We start from the raw sequence: 20457 nt of genomic DNA on the forward strand, positions 1-20457 counted from the left end.
GCCACGAAATAATACTGTTTCGAACTATTAGCTGGCCAGAATGTCTCTTTACATTGTTTTATATTTCCGTTTCGTGAAATATATGAAATAGCCAGGGCGACCCAGTATTGATGGTACAACCGTGGAGGGGGTGATTCCACATGAAAAAATGTACAATAAATCCTTTTTATTTGACGCCTAGTATACGAGAAAATCGAGTATGAAAATTCGGCGAACAAGCGGGCTATTCATTAGGAATCGTCCGACATGTCCGATCATGACCTACTGATTCTACTTATTACAAATGCTGGGCAAAAGAACTGGACAGATTTGCAACGCCTCGAACGAAAAAAATTATCATCTCCTCCATACTTCAACACTGGGCCACCCTGTATTTCCATAATGCTCTTTAGTAAAATTGTGTTGAACGAAGACTTCAAATAAATGACGATAAAGGTGTTGGTATAAAAGTATGAACACGCGTTTGTGTTGTGTATTATAAAAGACTGACGTTTTTCATTGATGTTTGAGGAGCATGATGGACTTTTGAGTGTGCGAGCATTTTTCGACTCGAGGCTACGAAACACGAGCGGAGGGTGCCGCTTTCCCTCTTGGAGAAAGAAGAGCGCCCGTTTCTTTTGCATAAAGCCCGGGAGTCAAAGCCATTCAGTGTTTTCCTTTCGAAACCGATTAATATTGCAGTAACAGCATGCACATTATTCAGGGGATTATCCCTTTCGCTTTCAGGAGAGTGGTGCACTCATGTGTGTGTCTCTTCCCACCCCCGGCTGCCCCCATCGTCGCCGTAATCCCCGTATGAAATTGTTATCAGGAGTGCTGTAAGACTGATATATGGTGGATACACGCATAATATGAGGGCTCCGAGACCCGTAGATATGGCGTAAAATTGTAACTCGCGAATTATGCGTCGGTCGAGTTCGTCTCTCCCCCTCGCCCCTTCTCTCCTTCTCTCTCTTTCTCTCTCTCTCTCCCTCTCTCTCTCTCTGTTTCCACCCGGTCAACTTTTTTATTTAAATTCGCGCGCGCTTGTACCGACGAGATCGGCAACCGTGATAAACGTGACGATCCTTTTATGGCTGTGAAAATTACCTCCATTCGTACACAGTGTTTCTATACATATGCCGAAAATTTATCGCACGACATTTGCAAAAATTTCCTGGAGACAGTAAATGTTCGTACCGATATAATATGTTGCTCCCGATGAATCCGGTCCCCGTGCCTGCGGAAACACAAATGTTTAATTGAATGATTCTACAAAATTTAATTCTGTCCGCGATGATAATTTGAAGTACTTATTTCTGTCCGTGTACTTTTCGTCAAACGGCAGATGGGATTATCGGTTATTGGAATATTAAACGCGTTTCCCGATGTTGTTACTTCGTACGTACAATGTGCCGCGTGTAATGAACGTGTATTTATCGGGGACCCAACTAATTGGTACGTTTTCATCCCGGCGGCTCGTCAACGAATTGTTAAATCTTGCAATTTTCATTCATGTCGCAGTAATTTCTGCCGCGCACATTTAATATTAGCCGCGCTCACATTTATCCGGCGTTTTATGAATAATTGACAAATAAAAACGTTCCGGCGGCCGAAAATTAGTCGAACCTGTTTTCGACATATTTCCAGGCGACGTAATAATATCGTAATGAACAAGAATATATTTAAACTAATAACGGGCAAAATTTTCAGAAAATGATTTTTTAACAAAATGTTGAAGGTTATAGACACGAAAAAAAAAACTGTATTTTAAACAGCTTTGGAAAATATGAGCCTGCCATGTTCTGTAAAAAAAATGTTAACATACGGCTTCGCTATTCTGTAAAAAATGGAAAGAGCAATTTTTGGTAGGTAATGGTCTTGCAGAATTTAATTTGTACATTTTGGAGGAGTTTGGGCTAACTATTTAGTGGGAAACGCCGTGATTGGAAGAATTACCGGCGCTCGAAAGTAACGAATCAGCATACACAAGCGCGGCGTTCGATCCCTAAATCGTATTTATACGGATTACAGGCCCGGAAAGTGTGTACTCGTAAGCGGGTAATTAAAATCGTGATAAATAGGATCCCCGACGGCGATATCCCGGCCCCGTCTGCCCCCTTCCCCCTCCCCTCGCCCCCCGGTTAAGCAAATTAACAGAGGGAGGGCACTCGATTTAAAATCCGGCGGGACCCCGTTGCTCATATCGATTCCGCGGATAGAAAATCGTTCGGTTATCGCTGATAAAAGTCGAGCACGCGGCCCGTCCCGCTGTCTAGAATGAACGTTCCTCGAACGTATTGCCCTCCACTTTGGCGGTTTCGAGGTAAACATCGAACCCCGCGATTTAATGGCCATCATTTACATCGCCGGTCGAGAGCTGAGTAATTAAACCCATCCAAACTCGTTTTATACCGGCGTCTCTATTCGATGGATCACGATGGTTTCAGGGAAAGAGTGTTTGGGTTTATGGGTGGATTGTGAAGGGATTAGTAAACCGAATCCTTTTAAACGCCACGCCATTATCTAGAAAGGGACGCTGTTCGCGATCTGATCGATCCCGTCGCAGAGCTTTCGCGTCCCGTTGCTCGCCATTTTCTGATTCATCACAGGACTATCGACTCTTTGCCATTGACACGACAGGCTTGCCGCTTTTACCCAAATTATCCAAGTCGACTGACTCTCCACCAATTTTTCATTTAGCATTTTGTCAAACAATTTTCAATTTACTCCTGTCTCTAAACTCTCTTGACTGTTAAATTGTTGAACACAGATTTATAGAGATTTGTAGGGGATGGGAGTCCGAAGATACATTTTCTTCTCAAAATTGTCACAAATTCAAACGTCTGTAAAAACATTGCAAAATTTTTCTAGGGAATGAATCTACCACAGATTTGTAAATCGGAGCTTCCCCTGTACAACGAATCCTTAAAAATTGATGTACGATTTTTTTTCGTCGATTCATTGAATTTTGAATGAGAGTTGTGCCATGAACTTTATAGCTGCACAAGGTACCCGATGAAGGTGTTATGTGTCTGAGCTTGTTCCTGATATGTCTTCTGTAAAACAGCTAAAAAAAAATCGTTGATCAATTTTTCAGGAGTCGTTGTAAAGAGGAAGCTTCAATCTTCAAATCTATTGTATATTTATTCACGGGAAAATGTTTTTAATGGTTTTACAGACGTTCGTAGTCCTGTAAATTTGACTTCAAGAAAAAGAATTTCGCATACAATTCCGAGGCAGGGAGAATTTTAAGATGGCGGCCGGTGATACGAACGTCCAGGAATAAATGATTGAACCATGAATCCCGGATGAACCGAGGCGCAAACCGCCTAACGACGACCGAGTCCGCGGGTGTTAATGGACAAATACGTAACGTCTCTTTCTCAGGGTTCTTAGGTGCGGGGGTGGGTGGGTGTTCAAGGGGGTGGGAAAGAAGAAAGTTAAAGTTTCTAGCCCCGAGGGCTTCTGGTTAGCAGGGAATGGAGCAGATTCGAGTACGGTTCAGAGGAGAAGATAGGACTGTTGCCTATCTCCCGGGCCATGAATAAAAACACAATGGATCCGCTGCTCGGGCAAGTGTTTCCGAATGAAACTGCGCAACTAATTAAAAGTTCACACCATTACCGCGGCTAATGATACTAAGATTGTATTATTAATCTAGCTTTCCGTTTCCCGTTTTCCCCGGTGCCGGAGCAGGGAGCCGTTCCCGACTTGTTTGTAAACGACGAGCAACTCGCCGATTCGTCTTGCGAACGCACATAACGCCTGGAATTTTGGAAATCACCGCAGAAATTTTATTTGTCTTGTCCTACGAGCCCTTGGAACTCAATTTTTCCTCAGTGAAAGCAAGCAGACAAAAAATCTTTACTTCACAATTTTCCTACATTTCACTTTCATTCATCCCCCAATATTTGCATATACGCGCCTCTCAATTGCTAAATCGATTAATTTCACAAAATAAAAACTAGGAAAAATGTATGGGTACTATGAGTAGTATAGTATAAATTCAGTTTTAATAATTTTATCAATTTCTTTCGTTCCTAATGGGTCTAATAATTCAATATTTCGAAAATTGTGTATCAACTTGCCCAGCGTATTCAAATAAGGTTTAATAAAGAAAGGATTGTTACGGAGTGCCTCTTGTAATGTTAACGCAACGAGCCGTTTAATTATGGAGATAAAATTTCGTCTGGCTCTCCAGACGTTTGTTTGAGCATTCGTGCTCTGGTAAAGAAAAATAGTGTTCCGCTCGAAAAAAAGTGAAGGTCTGCGGAGGGAAGGGTTAGGTTTTACGAGCGTAACTGAAGTTGCGAGCTTCAGTTCGTTAAATGTAGTAAATTATTCCCCCAATTTGTGAGAATGTCTATGAGCGTCGGTGGAAAGCCGGAGAGAGCGAAAGAGAGGGCCCGGGAACGTTCTGAAGGGAAAAACTTGAGGAAAGAGGGTAAGCCGGTGAACGAAGGTGTGTTCCCTCGGTATTTCGTGGTAAGAGGGCCGATTATAACAAGTGCATTAAAACTCGCAAGTCCGGATCCGTCGACGTCCTCGCCGTCAACTTTTAATAGAATCCTTCTTCCGTTTTTCGTAGACAATTGAACTGCGATGCCAGCTTAGACGAAACCACGATCGTGAACAAAATTAAACCATAATAACGGCGCGAAGATTAAACGGAATTACACGATCGCAAAATAAAACACAATTTAAGTATGTCTATAGATTAATTAGAGAGGGTAAATTATTTGATCGAAAGCAATTTCTTAAAAATCTTATACTCTGAACTTATACTTATACTCTGGGCTTTAAAAAATAAGCAGAAAATTGCTTGTTGAAAGTTTAGAAAATTAATTCTCACATTCAGCATTTTATATCTTCAATTATTTCACGTTATGTGAAATTTTATATTTTATATGTTCAGTTGTTTCTAGAAGTATTTAGTTGGCGTAGGAATTTTTTCCCATAATTGTAATTCTTATCATACAATCTATAAAAATGTGAGAACATAGTTTAACCAATTTCTTTTATTCCAGAGGCGAAATTCTTAGATTGGCGGACTTAACATGCAATTGCTAGCAGTTGGAAGAGCGTAGAATCATTCTCAAAGCCACTTACAACATACCAATGACTGGTATAATTTGAACGTGGCTAAGATAATGTGTGAGCGTTAGGGAAAATATTTGAGTGGATCCCCTTGATCGTGTATCCCGGATTCATGAGTCCGATATTTAATTGGCTGCAGTCGGACGACGGCAGGAGCATTCTCGGAGTTCTCAGAGCGAGCGATAATGTATCAAGGACTCCGGTGGCCATAATGGCTCGCTTAAACGCTCGTTTCGCGTTCGAAGGGCAAAGATGGCAGTCATTGTATTCTCGAAACGGCATTGTTCGCCGGGTATAAAAACGATCTGGGGAATCTATCGGCGTAGTAATACAAATTGGCCGGGAGAGGGAGGGATACAGATACTGTTGGAAGTAACGGAATTGAAAAGGTTCCGGTCGACGTTTCTTTCATCGCGGTCTTGAATTACGGGAAGCTGACTACGGACGCCGCGCTCGACGTCGTCGGTGCGGGGAGCGAAACTCAGAAGGCAAAAATCGAATAACGATGCGAGAATCTTGACTCTTGTAAGAGGGCCGTCCCGGAGCGAAATTGCTCGGACTCGAAGGGGGGGGGGTGGCTTCGATGAAAAGAAAGCTCCTTTCGTTAGTTCGCAAATAAGTTTCCAAGCTCCATCTCCCCACCCCCTCCTCCTCACCCCCAACCGACCAACCAGCTCAATAGGCGATCTACTCAGCCTTTAACGTATGCTGAATCGGAACGAACAAACTTTCGTCGACCGGCAATAACGGCGAGTTTAATTTGTGATTCCGGTATCGGTATGAACATTGTTGCAGCCAATTCCCGTCACATTTCACCGCACGATCGCGCGCGCTTGCTGCCCCGTTTAATTTACATACTTCCAACAGCTACTCGAACTACTTCCCGGAAACCTGTAGGCCTTTTATCGATGCCAGCGGGACTTGCGAAGTTCGTCGCGGTGAAGTGAACACTGCGATACATTCTTCGAAACAGTTACGGTTTGAGTAGAAATTAAGCAGTAGGTAAATTTGTTCAGTCGAAATTATCGGGTGGCTAATGATAACGTTCTCAGGTGGATATACGCATTTTGGTGATTTTTTCAGACCTTCAAGCTTTTTATTTCTGGTTCTAATTTTTTTATGCAATAGCTATTACATTGAGGTACACGTAACTGTCAACGATGTCCTTTCGCTGATACTGTTTTTAAAAATTGTACAATTGTTTGTATAAGACAATTTTCCAGATCACAGTGTCCTTAACCAGTTAGCTGTTGCGACCTCTTTGAAAAATGTGTACCTAAGTTGCGTCGCAAAAATTATACTCGTCATGACACAAAATATTGCCATTTCTACATGACGAGTATACTCGTCAAACACAGTTAACTGGTTAAATGAAATCTGGGCTTTGATCATTTTTTGTATGCCCTCAGGATTGTTATGTTCAGTTGCAACTTTTTTCTAAGACAGTTCTGTGACTGAAATGCATGCAAAATAAAAATTTGCATAAATTGCAATACGTAGAATCAACCAGGAATGTATGTCTCTTTTCAGTGGTTTCATTCAGTCGTGAGAAATGTATTGGCGTTCTTTAATTCTTTTGAACTATACATTGTTTAAAATTATGCTCAAACATTTTTCCTATGAATGCATAAAATCTGTAAGACTAGCAAGGACATTTGAGGCGAGTGGACTACGGGACAGGGTAACGGAAAGCGAAATAAAAATTATTGGTGAATCGCGCGGGAATATTTAATGTGACCGACGATGTTCCCGTTGCGTCGCACTGCTGGGGGCGCAGGTGGCAAGTAACAAGTGCCGCGAGATTCTAGACGGTAGTTGCGCGAAGAAGTTTGCCGGTTCGTGTTGCATCGAATCAAAGAATCGCGTTTTGCGTCGGCGAACGGGGTCAGAACCGAAGGCGTCTCTCGCCGAGATTCGAGTTCTCATGGGAACTAAGCCGATCGTTGTGGGAGTCGGTCGTTGGTATCTCGCCGAGGGCGAAATATGCGCGCGGCACCCGAGCATGTGTTCCACGGCATACGTATCGTTCGAGCTTTAAGCAGACAGAGATAGAGAGAGAGAGTGAGGGAGAGAGTGGAGAGAGAGAGAGCAGCTAGCGGCAGCGATAGTGTGCACGGATGTTGGAGGAGGTCGCGTACTTCTGGGCGGTTTGCACTTTTCCTACGGCGGTGAAACAACCCGGCGCCGGATGAATAACACACACAACCGATCCACGGGCCTGGTATTCATGCCGGTCGTTCATATTTCGTCCACCGAGCTCCTCGAATGCTTTTTGGGTCGAGTGGTTCCTACGTTCCCGCGTATTTTCAGCCGGCCAAGTTCCCTGCGACGAAACTCTTTGACCGAGCCAGCCGAGAAAAAAGCACGGCGTCGTTGGGAATCTTTTTCATCCGCGAACCAACGCCCTGTTACACTCGAAACGGAACGATTCCTCGCGCTTCCTACACCCCGGCCACGGATCTGTCTTGAAATTCTTCCTCCTTCTCGACAGAAATCATCGCGCCGAGCCCGTTCTCACCGGCAGAGACAGCGATTTTAATGTGCGAGCACCTTTGTCCGCCTGTCAATTGACTGCTCTGCCTGCTCTCTATTTTATACAAGCATTTCCATTACCATAAATCTACAATATCTCTCACGAATTTATTGTTGCAATTTTTGGCGCAGAATTCGAAGAAAATAATTAAGTCTATGTAAATATATGTAGTACTGAGTATAGAAAATGTGCAATAACATTTTTCAGTGTTTTGTGTCCAGAATGAACAAATTAGAAGTGGATAGTAGTATCTGTCTGACCGTGGCTGACTATTTCTACTTACAGAATCTTCGAATGCACGCTTACCTACATTGAATTATTTTTCGATTTATTTTTACTGTGTTCGTCATCATTCATTCTGCTAATGTTATTTAATTATGCCAAACATAGAGCATAGAAAGAATAGAAAACAAAATTTGTTAATCCTTGTTTTCTTAAATAATGAAATTTTAAGATTGTACCTCCTAAAAATGGACAGTGACCCTTGTCTGTTCGTGGCTGACTGTTTCCACTTACTGGGCCTTCGACTGCAATCAGACTGAAAATCGAATTCCTAATTAATTATAATTGCGAGATTAATGAAAATAATGTCACACCTCCTGGTGTAAAATGTGCCACACTCGGTTTGGAATGATTAATGATTTTTTCTTGCCAGGTTTACGTATTGGCCACGGCGGTGCATACAGTTGTGTCTCAATTATGCGCCCGGCAACTTCCAAGTACTATTGCTATATCAAAGAACCCGGGAAGTGCGTTCACGGCAGAATTTCGAGATTCTCTCCGGATTGTCCCGCCATGGCAGCCGGGACCTGAAATAAATTCCGAGCCCCGCTTGCTCTCCGCCGCTTGCAAATTTATGGTAATGCTGGATCACGAATCCCCCAAATGAATTTTATTTAAAGTTTCTTACGTCCGGCCTGCGCGCGCCGTGGTTTGCCGGAAAAACTTTGGAATTCATAAATACGATTTGAATGATTTTCGTTATCCGGAGAGCGGAGAAAGGGAGAGGGAGAGAAAGAGAGAGAGAGAGGAGAGCGAAACGGCGGCGGTCGAGTTTTCGTCGCGACTCGGGAAACAGGTATAATGATGGTTAGACGCCGCGAAAGTTGCTCGACATTAAGTGAAAGGCTTGAAATCCAGCCGCGTTCTCTATCTTCCCGAGTTTCTTAAGTAAACGAAGTCCCTTAATGAACGAGAAATTTTGATCCGCGATGTTTGAACATTTTATCAAACTCCCGGGAGAGTTTCTGTGATTTTTCAGGTACCACAATAGCCGGGTCTATTCCCGCAACTTGATAATTTCGGTCGTGCCATAGACACTCTTTGAATACTCAGTTTAAAAAAAATTCCAATCCTATCAGTAACAAATTTTTCATTCTTAATTTGAAGGAGATTATCTGCAATTTTTCATAGGGAAGTCTAGCCTACTCCCCCAACTTGATCATTTTAGTGGTGCAAGAGACTTTAGTGTCTTTTAACGTGGTCTAAAAAATACTTCTACTCGTTGAAGAATTATTAATTATTTCTCGATTGTTCCAGAGGAGGTTATTGTTAATGGAACGCAATGCGTCGAACGAGCAAGATTCGTTTTTTTTTCACCAGTGCGGAACACACGTTCGGTAGGAAAATGGTATTTCGGTTGGCTCAGTCACAGCCCCTGATGACTGTGCAAAGAGGTTGGTATCCATCAACTCATATTGTTCCCCCCATCTCTTTCATTCCTCTACGCTACTAGCGCACTACTCCATACGCTATCACAATTCCGGTCGCTTGCCGTGAAACTTCTTTGTCCTGAAAATGGTATTGTGGCGGAGGCATTGAAAACAGTCAGATCGTTACACGTTCTTGGTCTTTCGGGCACGACATCTCTTTAAATACACGCAATACATCTTTTCGGTTCACTGAAGATCACCGAAAATCACATTCATTTTTCCCAATTTTCTTCAATCGCTACATAGATCAGGTCACTGCAAAAATTCGTGCCCGATCCCTTGTTGCACTTCAACACGAAATCGGGCACAAATTTTTGCACGAGCCTAACACGGGCTATGTTCCGCTTTATGCGGGAACGTTTTAATTTTCCGGGATAGTACGAGCAAATCCGCGAATCGTCGCATGTTTGCAGGCGAATCGCAGGCGTCTCGGGGCTGCTTATCATCCGCTGAGTCACCCCATCCCCCAAGCAAGGAATTTATTGAAATGAGCAACCCCATAGCCGCGATCCCCTACCGCGAACTTTTTCGAATACACGCGGAGTTGTTCGAAAGTCGTTCCGACGAACGCATTCTTCTTGCAGAAATATTCTTCCAGCCGCGATAACATCCCTTCTTTCCATAGAAAGAATGTTAAACGCGACGACGACGGGACCGACGCGGTCGCCCTTTTTTCTCTCCCTCCCCCTTTCTCTCTCTCCCTCCCCCTTTCTCTCTCTCCCTCTCTCTCTCTCTCTGTCTCTTTCACTGTGGTAGGCCTGGTATCGATAACGATACGAATTAGAGAGAGCCGGTTCACCTCCGGTGATCATGATGGAAGAGTTCCTTTTGTCTCGTTGCCGTTTCCTGCGGACAATAACTCAAACGGTGGTAAATCAAAATGATTGATGTCACGCGGCGCACGCGAGGATTCCGAGGATGTGGCGCGAGGGGCTGAGCGAATATCCTCTAAGGAACACGGTAAGGTGGCGGAGGGGGCGGCTCGAGACGCAGAGACAGCGGAGGATAGCTATTACTATCAATTTGCATGCCTCCGGTCACTCGACCTGCCTTTATCGTCCTTTCATCTTGACGATGCCAGGGGCTTACTTCCGCCCATATATTTCTTGGACCCCAATAAGAGACTCGGAACCACCTTCCTCGCCCCCTCCCCTCGTTTTGTCCTTTGCCACCACCCTGCCCGATACTCGGAAAGAAACTTCCCGTTGCACCGCAACAAATTCGAAGGGAAATAGGACCGAAGATGGCCACTGTTATCTTTTCCCTTTGATACGCGCATGCGAGTAAACAGTTCTGCACGATTGAAGAACAGTTATTGATGCTTGTGTCCCAGACAAATTGATTTGAAAATTAAATCTCCTATAAACGAACAGGAACACTTGTCTGATCGTGGCTGACTGTTTCTACTTATTGGAATACTATAATTCCTAGTGTACTTATATTCAGGTATTTCTGTGGATTGATTTGTACTGATTAAACTGCTGTCAATCTGATATCTTTTCTATCTGTAGACACAGCTCAGTATGATTAAACAAGAATTATTGTTATAGAATGTGAAGAATTATTACAGAATCGAACAGACAAGATACACTCTCAGGACAAGCAACACTGAGCCGATATTCCACATCCACTGACTACTTGAAGAACACACACGAAGAAGTTCGCTGAAGAGGATTTATCTTACATCGAGGGGTTGGTTAATTTAAAGGGCAGGTTTCCATCCACTAAAGAAGCATCGGTAATTCCGAAAAGTTCCCGTAGGTTCGCCGAGCCCTCTCGATTATCCGGCATCAAGGAATGCGTTTACAACGAGGCGTCGAGTAAACCATCATTCTCCCCGTATTTGCAATGTCCTCGTCGGGGTAACAGGGGACTACATTATCCCCTGTTGCGCGACGCGAGGCTACATCCCCTGACCAATTGTCTCGGCCGTAAATTACCAAGGGTCGTCCCCGAAATTCCTGGCTGGCTCCGTCGCTAGTCGTCGCACTTAGTCGCACGTGTGCGTGCACTTGATCGCGTAAACACAGGCACCGGGGAGCAAGCAACCTCGAGTCCGGATTACGTGCGTGAATTTGTAAGGTTGCCACGTAGAGGGACGCCGGCGCAACCCGGGACCACGTGCTAGGAGACCCTCTCGACGGGTTCTCGAGGCGTCGTTGCGGTCCGACGTGCGATAAGGATGCTGCGAAATCAAAGAACGAAGACATCTACCCCAAAAATCGATCGGCGACACCGTAACCCGAAATTGAAAATTATTCGGAATTTGTAGGGGCGAAAATTCCTGTTGGACGTCTCTTGTCTACTTACGTTTAATAGTGATTCCAGCACTGAAAATATTTTCACAAAAATTCTTCACTAAATAACTATCGCAGAAGTTGTAGAGTTTCCTCCAGCAAAGTGTTTTGGGTGTTTCAGTCATTTTCTGTAGCTCTTTGGTGGCCAAAGAACAAAATCCTGACTTTTCGGTGGTTCCAAATGCGAAAACAATAGCAACCAAGTCCCAAAAAGTGACATCCCTTCTTCACGGCGTGCCCCCCATAGGAGAGGTGGCAAACGCGGTCGTCGTTACAGAGGGAAGGAATAAGGGTGGCAGAGGTCGAGCCAGCGAGAAGCGGAAAGGGCAGAAACCACACCAGGGCTTAGGTATAATATCTTCGCAGCGGCAAAACGGTCTAGCCCACGATATTACAACTGCAATGCGTACCGCTTGCTACAACGCATGCGCCTCTTCTTCCCGCTATTGCTATTCACCCAGCCTACCTTGATAGCAATAGAACAGAGGAAGAAACAGGGGCCTGATGTTAGGGGGTCTGCGAGAAGACAAGGAAGAACAAGAGCGAACGGAAAAAGGGTTCTACGCCGGGGGCTTTGGTTCAGGGATAGGAGAATCTCGTGCAGTTTCCAATATATCGTTAGTACGAGAACCGGCTGTTAAATGGCGAATTATACCGGGCGCCGAAGAATGGCGGTGGGGCAGAGAAATCTTGCGGGATAAACTGCGAAGGTCGGGGCGAAGCGGACGTGCGAAGATTCTTTGCGAACGGTCTCGATGGACCACCTGCGTTTTTAGCCGACCCGACTCGTTGCTGGACTCTGTTGTTGAAAAAATTATTTTTAGCGGTTTTAGGAAGCTTTGGTAAGTAGAATGAGTCGGGCACGGTCAGACACGTGCTACAATATTTCACAATTCTTTTTTGGTTATCTTGCAAGACGTAAGCTGTGCATCAAGATCGTATAGATTCATCGGTGAGTAGAATTAGTCAGCCACGGACAGACAAGGACAATCATTAATGTCTAGTTTAGAATTTGGTTGTCTCTCAAGAGTGTAGTTGTACTTATCAATAAGTAGAATGAGCTTAGAACTTATTTATTTTATTTTTTATTTCCTTTACTGGTTCTGGTGCAATGAAAATATCAAAGAATTTCGTTGTATTGGTTCTATGTTTTTCGGCATCGTTTCCTCGCTCACATTTCTTTCACTACCTTGCTTTATTCTAATGTAAAAACATAAATGTAGTATTCATTGTAAAAAATACAACGTTCCTGAGGCACACGAAGCACAAACATTATTGGAGCACAATACAGCGTAAAACTCGACGATTACACGATGTTCTACAATACTGTAGGGCTCCGCGATAAATTCCGCGAGCGTCACAGACAACGACAATCAAACGCAAACCCGGAAAGACCAACAAACCGAAAAACAGCGGCCCGATTCAAACGCCACGACCCGAATCGAACCTCCATCCGGGAGCGGAGCCTAGTTGCCAAAATTCCGAGGCTCGGCTGGGCGATCAAATATACAATCGCCCCCCCCCCCGAAAATCTCGCGTCGTTAGGCCGCAATGTTCCGGCGTAGAGCAATTTCTAAAGCGCGCTGTAAGACGCGGCGCGGGCCGGTTTGTCCGCCGAAAATTCGCTCGCAATTAACGAGGGTCGGTAAAGCGTTCGAACGCGGCGGAATTGCGGCGGGACGAGCGAGCGTAAACGCGACCGGCAACCGTGGAACGCCTCGCGATCGTTTCTTCAGTCGTTTACAAAACTTCTGAGCTGTATCTCGCCGCCGTTAAACTCGCTCGATTTCTCGTGCACGCGCACTTACCGGCGCGATTATTGTTTCCGGCGCGCCGAAACATATATTCCGGTGTGCATTTCGCAGCGGTATTAAGGCGCAATTCGCCTCCCGCGCTACGTACATCCGCTCAGCCGCTAAGGAGACAAAGTTGAATCGGTGTTGTAGGTTACCGCGGCCGGAAACGGAAACGGGGAAGACGGCAGGAGGTGGTAGGAGGTGAACAAGGTGGAGAAGCTGGAGGTCGGAGGGTGTCCGACAGGGTTCGCGGTCCAAACGGATCGAGGGGTTGGCGCGGAACTACACGAAGGGGGCTTCCAATTAACCCCCGCGTTTCAGACAGTTCGAGTACAATAACATAGCCCTGGGATTCCTCGCATCCTTGGTAAAAGCGACCGGAGGAGAGCAAGTTCGAACGAGAGGAAACGGGATCACGGCCAGAGCCTTTCCTTCTTAATGCGGCCGCATTAATTAACCGCCGAACCGAGACTCTCCGCTCCGAATATTTCTCCGCTCCTGCTTCTGCTTCTGCTCCTACTGCCTCGAGAATGGACCCTGGGTGATTCCAAGAGCCACTCGGCTGCTGAAAATTTCTACTGGAACCGTAATTTCGAGGCCTACGCACCAGGAAAATCCAATTGACCCGGGGGCCCTAAGAAAATCTTGCTAGGTCCTTTTTAGCGAGTATCTATTGTTCGCTAACATAACATAACAATATATTGTTCGAATTTGGTTATCTCTCAAGAGTCTAGTTGTGTATTTCAAGAGCATCTAGACGTGACAGTGAGCAATTAATTTACCAAAACTCAATGGTTATACACGATGCCTCTATCGGCAAGTAGAATGAGTCAGTCGTGATCAGACAAAGTGGGGTGACAAAATAACTGTACTGTAATAAGAAATACACTAAAACTTCGTATTTTAAAACAACTGGGAATCAGTAAAAATCCGACCAATTGAATTAAATCTTACGCAACTCCAATTTTTTCTCCGCGTTGCAGGAGGGTTTACTGTACGATCAACCCCTTCTGCCCAGATTTTCCAAAGAAAAATCGCCCAACTGCCAACATAGCTTCGATATAAACCGAATATGCGTACACAAAAATTCTGCCCATAGCAAGCGTTCGTCGCAACCGCATTAACCAGTTTTAGGATTCCCGCAGACAATGCAGAATCTCGCGAGAAAGAAAAGGGGGCGTAACGCGTTAAAACATTTACATCTGTAAATATTGGATACACGGGCGCGCGGAACGGCTGAGATCTCGGTTTCTGTGGGATTTTATGCTTTCAGTGAAAGAAGCACCGAGCGATAAAACGCATTTCCAGTTGATAGTTTGGTGGGTGGCTAGAGAAAGAGAAGGAAAGAAAGAAAGAAAGGGAGTGGAGGGGAGGGGAGAGAGAGAGTTCGATCGTTGCGATGGAGGTTCGATTCGGGTTTCTCGACAGCGCGGCGGGCGACGTAACTCGTTGCCGGGAATGTTAACGGGCTCGGGGTCCCTCATTTCCAGCGTCTGCGTCTCTTTCTTGATTTTTTCCGGGAACACAGGCAGCAGGCAGAGCACAGGCCGAGAGGCCTGCGGCGTCGGCGTCGGCGTCGACGGTGGCGTCGTCGTTGGCGTCGGTTTTGCGCGGCGTCGGTTGGCGGCGTAGGCGGCTCGTCCCATCATTCCCTCGGGTAAAGGCATCCTGGTCCCTTACCTCTTACGGGTCTTCGCGTTGCAATAAATGGTTTCATTCTCAGCCCCGCGTCTCGATATAAAACCGCTCTCCCTCTTGCGCCGTGGCGGATCAACGAACGGTGGCAAGCGGATAAAGACCAGAGAAACTGGAGCAACGCGGCGCGACGAGGAACCGATGGAATCAGAAAAATGCAGGCATCTCGGGGGAAATTAACGTAATGAGGCAGTTCGATTCTTCTCGCAGCCGCCACCGCCGCCACCACCGCCACCGCCGCTACCACTACCACCGGCACCGACACTGCCATAGCCAGGGCCACTGCCCTCCTCCCTCTTCCTTGTAGTCATCCGTCTCCCACGGTCGTTATTGGTTTCTTCGAATCGCTTACTTCCTTAATTCGTCTAGATCAGCCGACAACGAACCCCGGTGTCTCGTTAAAGAGCGAGCTGCTGACACGATCAAACGATCGCTACTAATAATTACTGGGGAGATTCACGCTCGCGAACCCTCCTGAATTTTTATCAACCTCCTCCGCTCTCCCCCGTGATCCAGGGTTTTCGATTTTTGCATGTTTCTGCCGACGGAGAGGGATCCTCTTTGTTCCGTGTCACTACTCGAGGGGCTATCGATGTTGCATGAGTTTTAACTCCAGATAACAAGGGACTAACTAACAAGGGGCGTCGTGTCAAAGTTGGGGGTAAGAAACCTGTTCGTTGAGGGCTGTTTTCTCACTCTTGGTATGAATACGTATTGTAGTAAATGTGACTAGTACGAGTTGCACTGTAAAAATGGCACAATTGAATTTACTTAGACTTTGTAAGGATCCTTCACATAAACACAAAAACAGAGCGCACAAAGTATTCGCGTCGGCACACCTTCAAACTCCGCATATTAAGGGAACCAAACACTTCTCGTGAATGGTCTCTAATGGGATATGGGTATATATATAAAGAAAGCACACTCTTTTATAGCACACGGAATAGAGATTATATTTTAACAAATTCTCTAATAGCACGTCGTCAGACACGTCTTTACGGTTTGAGAGAAACGTCGCGAATGAAACAAGAAAACGAAACAGAGGAGCAACAGTTCAATATGAACATCAGAGGATCGAGGGTCCCATGCCGGGGACAACATACAATGTATATTAACTGCAGATACAATGTATATCAAAAGCCGATTCAAACGATCCTTCCTTCTAAAGAAATAACAGATTCATTTTGTTCTGTTTATGAAATAAATTCCAACACAGTCTCCTTACCAGAAATGTCCGTAGAATGCATTACTGCACAGTAAATTCCCGCTAGATAAAAAAAAGTGTGCCAACAACACGCGGTATTCCCAGGCGGTCACCCATCCAAGTACTAACCACGCTCAACACTGTTTAACTTCGATGATCGGACGAGAATCGGTTTTTTGCAGTGTGATTTGGTCGTTGACGGTTTACACTGTGTAGAATTTTTATTATAATGGAAACTTTAATACGGCAATATAATCATTTCCAGTAGAAGAATTCTGATAGCTTCAATAATAGCAAAATGAAAGGTCTGAAACCGATCATTTCACCGACAGTGGTATAAACAACCTGTACAGTGTGTAAATTGTCTAAATAAATTCTGCACTGCCGCGAGAAACTATTCGATTAACCAAACCAAGGTTTACTGGTAATAGAATTATTCATAAATATTTGTATGGAATATTCTTTCCATTAACACGTTCTGTGCCACGTGCACCACCGATGGCCACACATTAAACTCTCCATTTAGGCCACGTGTGCCACATGTGGTTGCTGGTATATTGACTCAAACTCGTTTAAAACATTTGATAATAAGCTTGACAGTGAAAAAGATATTAGCACCGAAACGGGTCCTCATTCGATGGTCTGAATTATGGAACGTCGAGGCAATTTCACTGATCAAATTCGACAGGGAAAATGGAAAACAATTGAAACAAAAGACGTATAATTTTTTACCTCAATCAAATCGAGGCTGACCCGTTGCCGCAAATCAGTGACAATTCCTGCGGACCGCAGAGAGGTGGAAATCTCCGCAAGCAGATAGAGTCCGCGAGGTGACAACACGCCTAATCCCTCCTCTTGGCGCACCCTTTTTTCCGGCTCCCATTGTTCCTGTATCCAATCGTTCCGCCGGTTGCGCCAGAATTAAACAATTACTCCGGGCTCGCATTAAATGGCCGGACTTTTATTCGGATCGCATCCGCTTTGTTGTTCTCGCTGCCCCACTCTTTTTCACGGGGACACCCAGTGTAAATAACCGGAGCAGCGGTTCAATCTCATTGGTCGTTCGCGTCCCAAAAAGGAAAGGAACAGGAAACAAAAAGAGAGAAAAAGAGAGCAAACAAGAGAACGGGAGAAAGAGAGTGAGAGAGAGAGAGAGAGAGAAACCGGACGAAATCTGCTGGTAGCAAGGGTTGCACAGGGATGATGGGGGGATGAAGCAAAAGGAGGATGGATGTGTATCGAGTGGAGAGTGTCGAGCGGTAGCATCCCACGTGGGAGCAATGCGTCGGGAGCCAAGAAGGGGTTGGTAAAGGGCGGTTGCCTCTCTGATTTACACCGGGCCAGACTTCTTCTGAATATTTAACGGGGCAAGCCTGAACATCGCCAGTTCCGCCGTGCCGCTGATCCGGATTAAGGGAAAGTGATAAGTTACCCGGAGCTTCGTATGCGACTTCCACTCAGCGGTTGCTGTTTCGCTTTTCATCCCTCTGCCACCCTATTTTCACCCCAGACCCCCTATTCTGACTCGCTCGCTCGCACCTTTTACCGTCGCCTCATGTCCCGGCCAACTTCCTCGAAATCCGAGACACCGAACGTACTTCGTTCCGTTTCAAACGCGCTGTTCCTCGTCCCACTATTCTCTTTTTATTCCCCTCCACCGACCCTGCCTGCCCTTTTTCTTCTCCTGGGTCTCGTACGGGCACGATTTTTTCGCGATTCTAGTCGGAAGACGTCGCTTAACTCCAATAGCGATTTCTATCAAAGGAAAATTGATACTGTGATTCGCATACGATGAGATGGCAGTGGTATTTCTTGCTGGGCGAAGGGTTGCAGGACTCTCTGATGGCGAGAGTAAATCGAAAATGATGGTTAGTGTGTTCTGGATGTGGGTAAACAACCCCTAAATCAAATCGGACACTTTTTCATTCGTTCTCTTTATACTGGATGTTCGAATACAGGTGGGAGAAAATTTAAGGGGTGGTTCTCCAAGACAATATAAGACGAAAACGAAGAATCAAAAAATTCCGATTTCGGCTTCACTTTTTAGTTATTATCAATTGAAAAGTCGCCGAAAATGCGGCAACCCGGTCAACAGAAGTGTGCGTTGCTTATGTCATAAAGGGGGTCCTCGCTCGCACCCAATCGTACGCAACATACACCATTGTTGGCCGGGTTGCCGCAATTCAGGCGGATTTTTACTTGTTCAATCACAATACTATGAACTAATACTGTAAAAACTCTAATACTGTACCGCACTGTACCTCTGTACCTCTGTGCTGTACTGTACTCTAATACTCTAATACTGTATTGTTTACTCTTCATTTTCGTTTTATACGGTCATGGAGAACCACCCCTTAAATTTTCTCCCACCTGTACTCGAACACCATCTATAATAAGGTTATAATAATATTACTGGCAAATGTCTACTATATCACAACAATAAATAATCAGAATCTTCTTCCGAGGAGAATTTTATTTTTAAAAAAAAATAGTATATACAGTATACCCTGTTCAAAATCTTTACCTAAAGCCTGACTCAATGCAATAGAGAGTGCAATGAATTACTTCCTCCACAATTCCAGTATAAAAGACATTTTCCAAAATATCGCCTAACTCACTAATGAAAGTCTAGCATTGTTTAAATTTGTTTGGAGGTTGTTGGGATTTTTCGGAGTCCGTTTTCTGGTCGAATAGAATGCAACGCAAGTTCGAGGGAGTTCTCCATTCTCTTTTGCGGGGACCTTCCAGCTCACGCAATTCAGATCAAGTATAATAACGTGGCGTCGCTAACATCGGCGGGTGGTAGTTCGAATTTTAGTTTAATTGAAGTTAAGTGTCCATTAGAAACTCCGGGTCTCTGTCAGAGGGAGGGTGGGGGGAGCGGTGGGTAGCGCCGATGCTCGGCGTTACAATTCAAAAGTATCCTATTCGGCGGACCGCACGATGCCCGTCATTTAAATGCGGTTACCAATATTACCGGCCGCAGAGCAATGTTCTGTCGTTCCGTACTTCACGAGCGGTCGCTTACCTCGCTTACTGCGTTTTCGCTATTTATAAATGTAACTGTTCCATCAGTTCGGTTCTCCGTGCTCTCCGGTTGCTTAATCGGATGCCGCAGTTATTGCCTGTGCGTTAATTACCGTTAAAAATAACCACGCGTCTGCTCGGTACCTCGACTAACAAAAATTACACCGAGAACAGACGAACCGTACGAATAAATAAATCGTTTTTGGCAATATGTACCGAACGAGACATATAATTTGTAATGCTGCTCGAACAAGAATTTAATATGAACAAAATTTTGATTTGCTGATACCTGGAAAATTTTACCAGCTAGAAATGCAGAAAATTTATAAAAAATTCCCAGACTCTTAATAAGCAATATTTCAGCCTATTATTGTACGTCTATCAAATCTAGAGTGTTTGATGAAAAGAATTGGAGGTGTACCGGGTATAAATTTGTGGAAGACACGAAGAAACGAAATCATTGTGGCACGAAGGCACCGGCGAAAGGTTTATTCATGAATCAGAGGTTCGAATATCGAAACGAATCAATGCCGGTGGAATTATTAACGGAACCGAGGTTAGTAAGCATCGCTTTGGAGGGGGATGGCAGCGTTCGACGAAAAGCAAACGTCATAATTGCCACGTAATTATGCGCATTTTAATTTCCTGTTCCTTCTCCACCTCTTTCTCTCTCTCTCTCCCTCCTGGTTACTTTGTTCCCTGGCTACGATCACGCGGGCAATCGCAGCAAATTACAATTATGTCTGTTTGACGCGCGCGCGCGAGAGTTTGATTTATTAATCATCGGCCCGCGACGGGACGGCCACCCCGAATATTTTCACGCTGTCGCTCGCCGGTAATATTCCACCGTCGCGTTTATTTGCAATTTCTGCACTGCCAAGTATAGCCAGTTTTATTTTCCGTGCCATCCCCGCGATGAAAACCGCTGTGCCTCCCAGCACCGATCCTTCAATTAACGAAAATACGCAAGATATCCGAAACCGAATAAAACATGAAAAACACAATTAAATCGTCGATAACTTGACGGACAAGGGAATAAAAAGAATTTTACGCTTTTCCGAAAGAATAAGCATACAGCTGGTAGAACGGAAGTTTTTCCGGTGGAAAATATTTT

At 44.9% G+C, this 20457-nt stretch overlaps 1 non-coding gene across 1 annotated transcript; it reads right to left on the reverse strand.

Moving 5' to 3' along the window:
• Positions 1-16396: 16396 nt before the first annotated feature.
• LOC143355344 (5S ribosomal RNA) lies at positions 16397-16516 on the reverse strand. Its single transcript, XR_013082490.1, has one exon. It is a non-coding gene; the product is annotated as a 5S ribosomal RNA (ribosomal RNA).
• Between the last annotated feature and the right edge of the window lie 3941 nt (positions 16517-20457).

This window comes from Halictus rubicundus, chromosome 6, assembly GCF_050948215.1.
Source record: "Halictus rubicundus isolate RS-2024b chromosome 6, iyHalRubi1_principal, whole genome shotgun sequence".
NCBI lineage: Eukaryota > Metazoa > Arthropoda > Insecta > Hymenoptera > Halictidae > Halictus > Halictus rubicundus.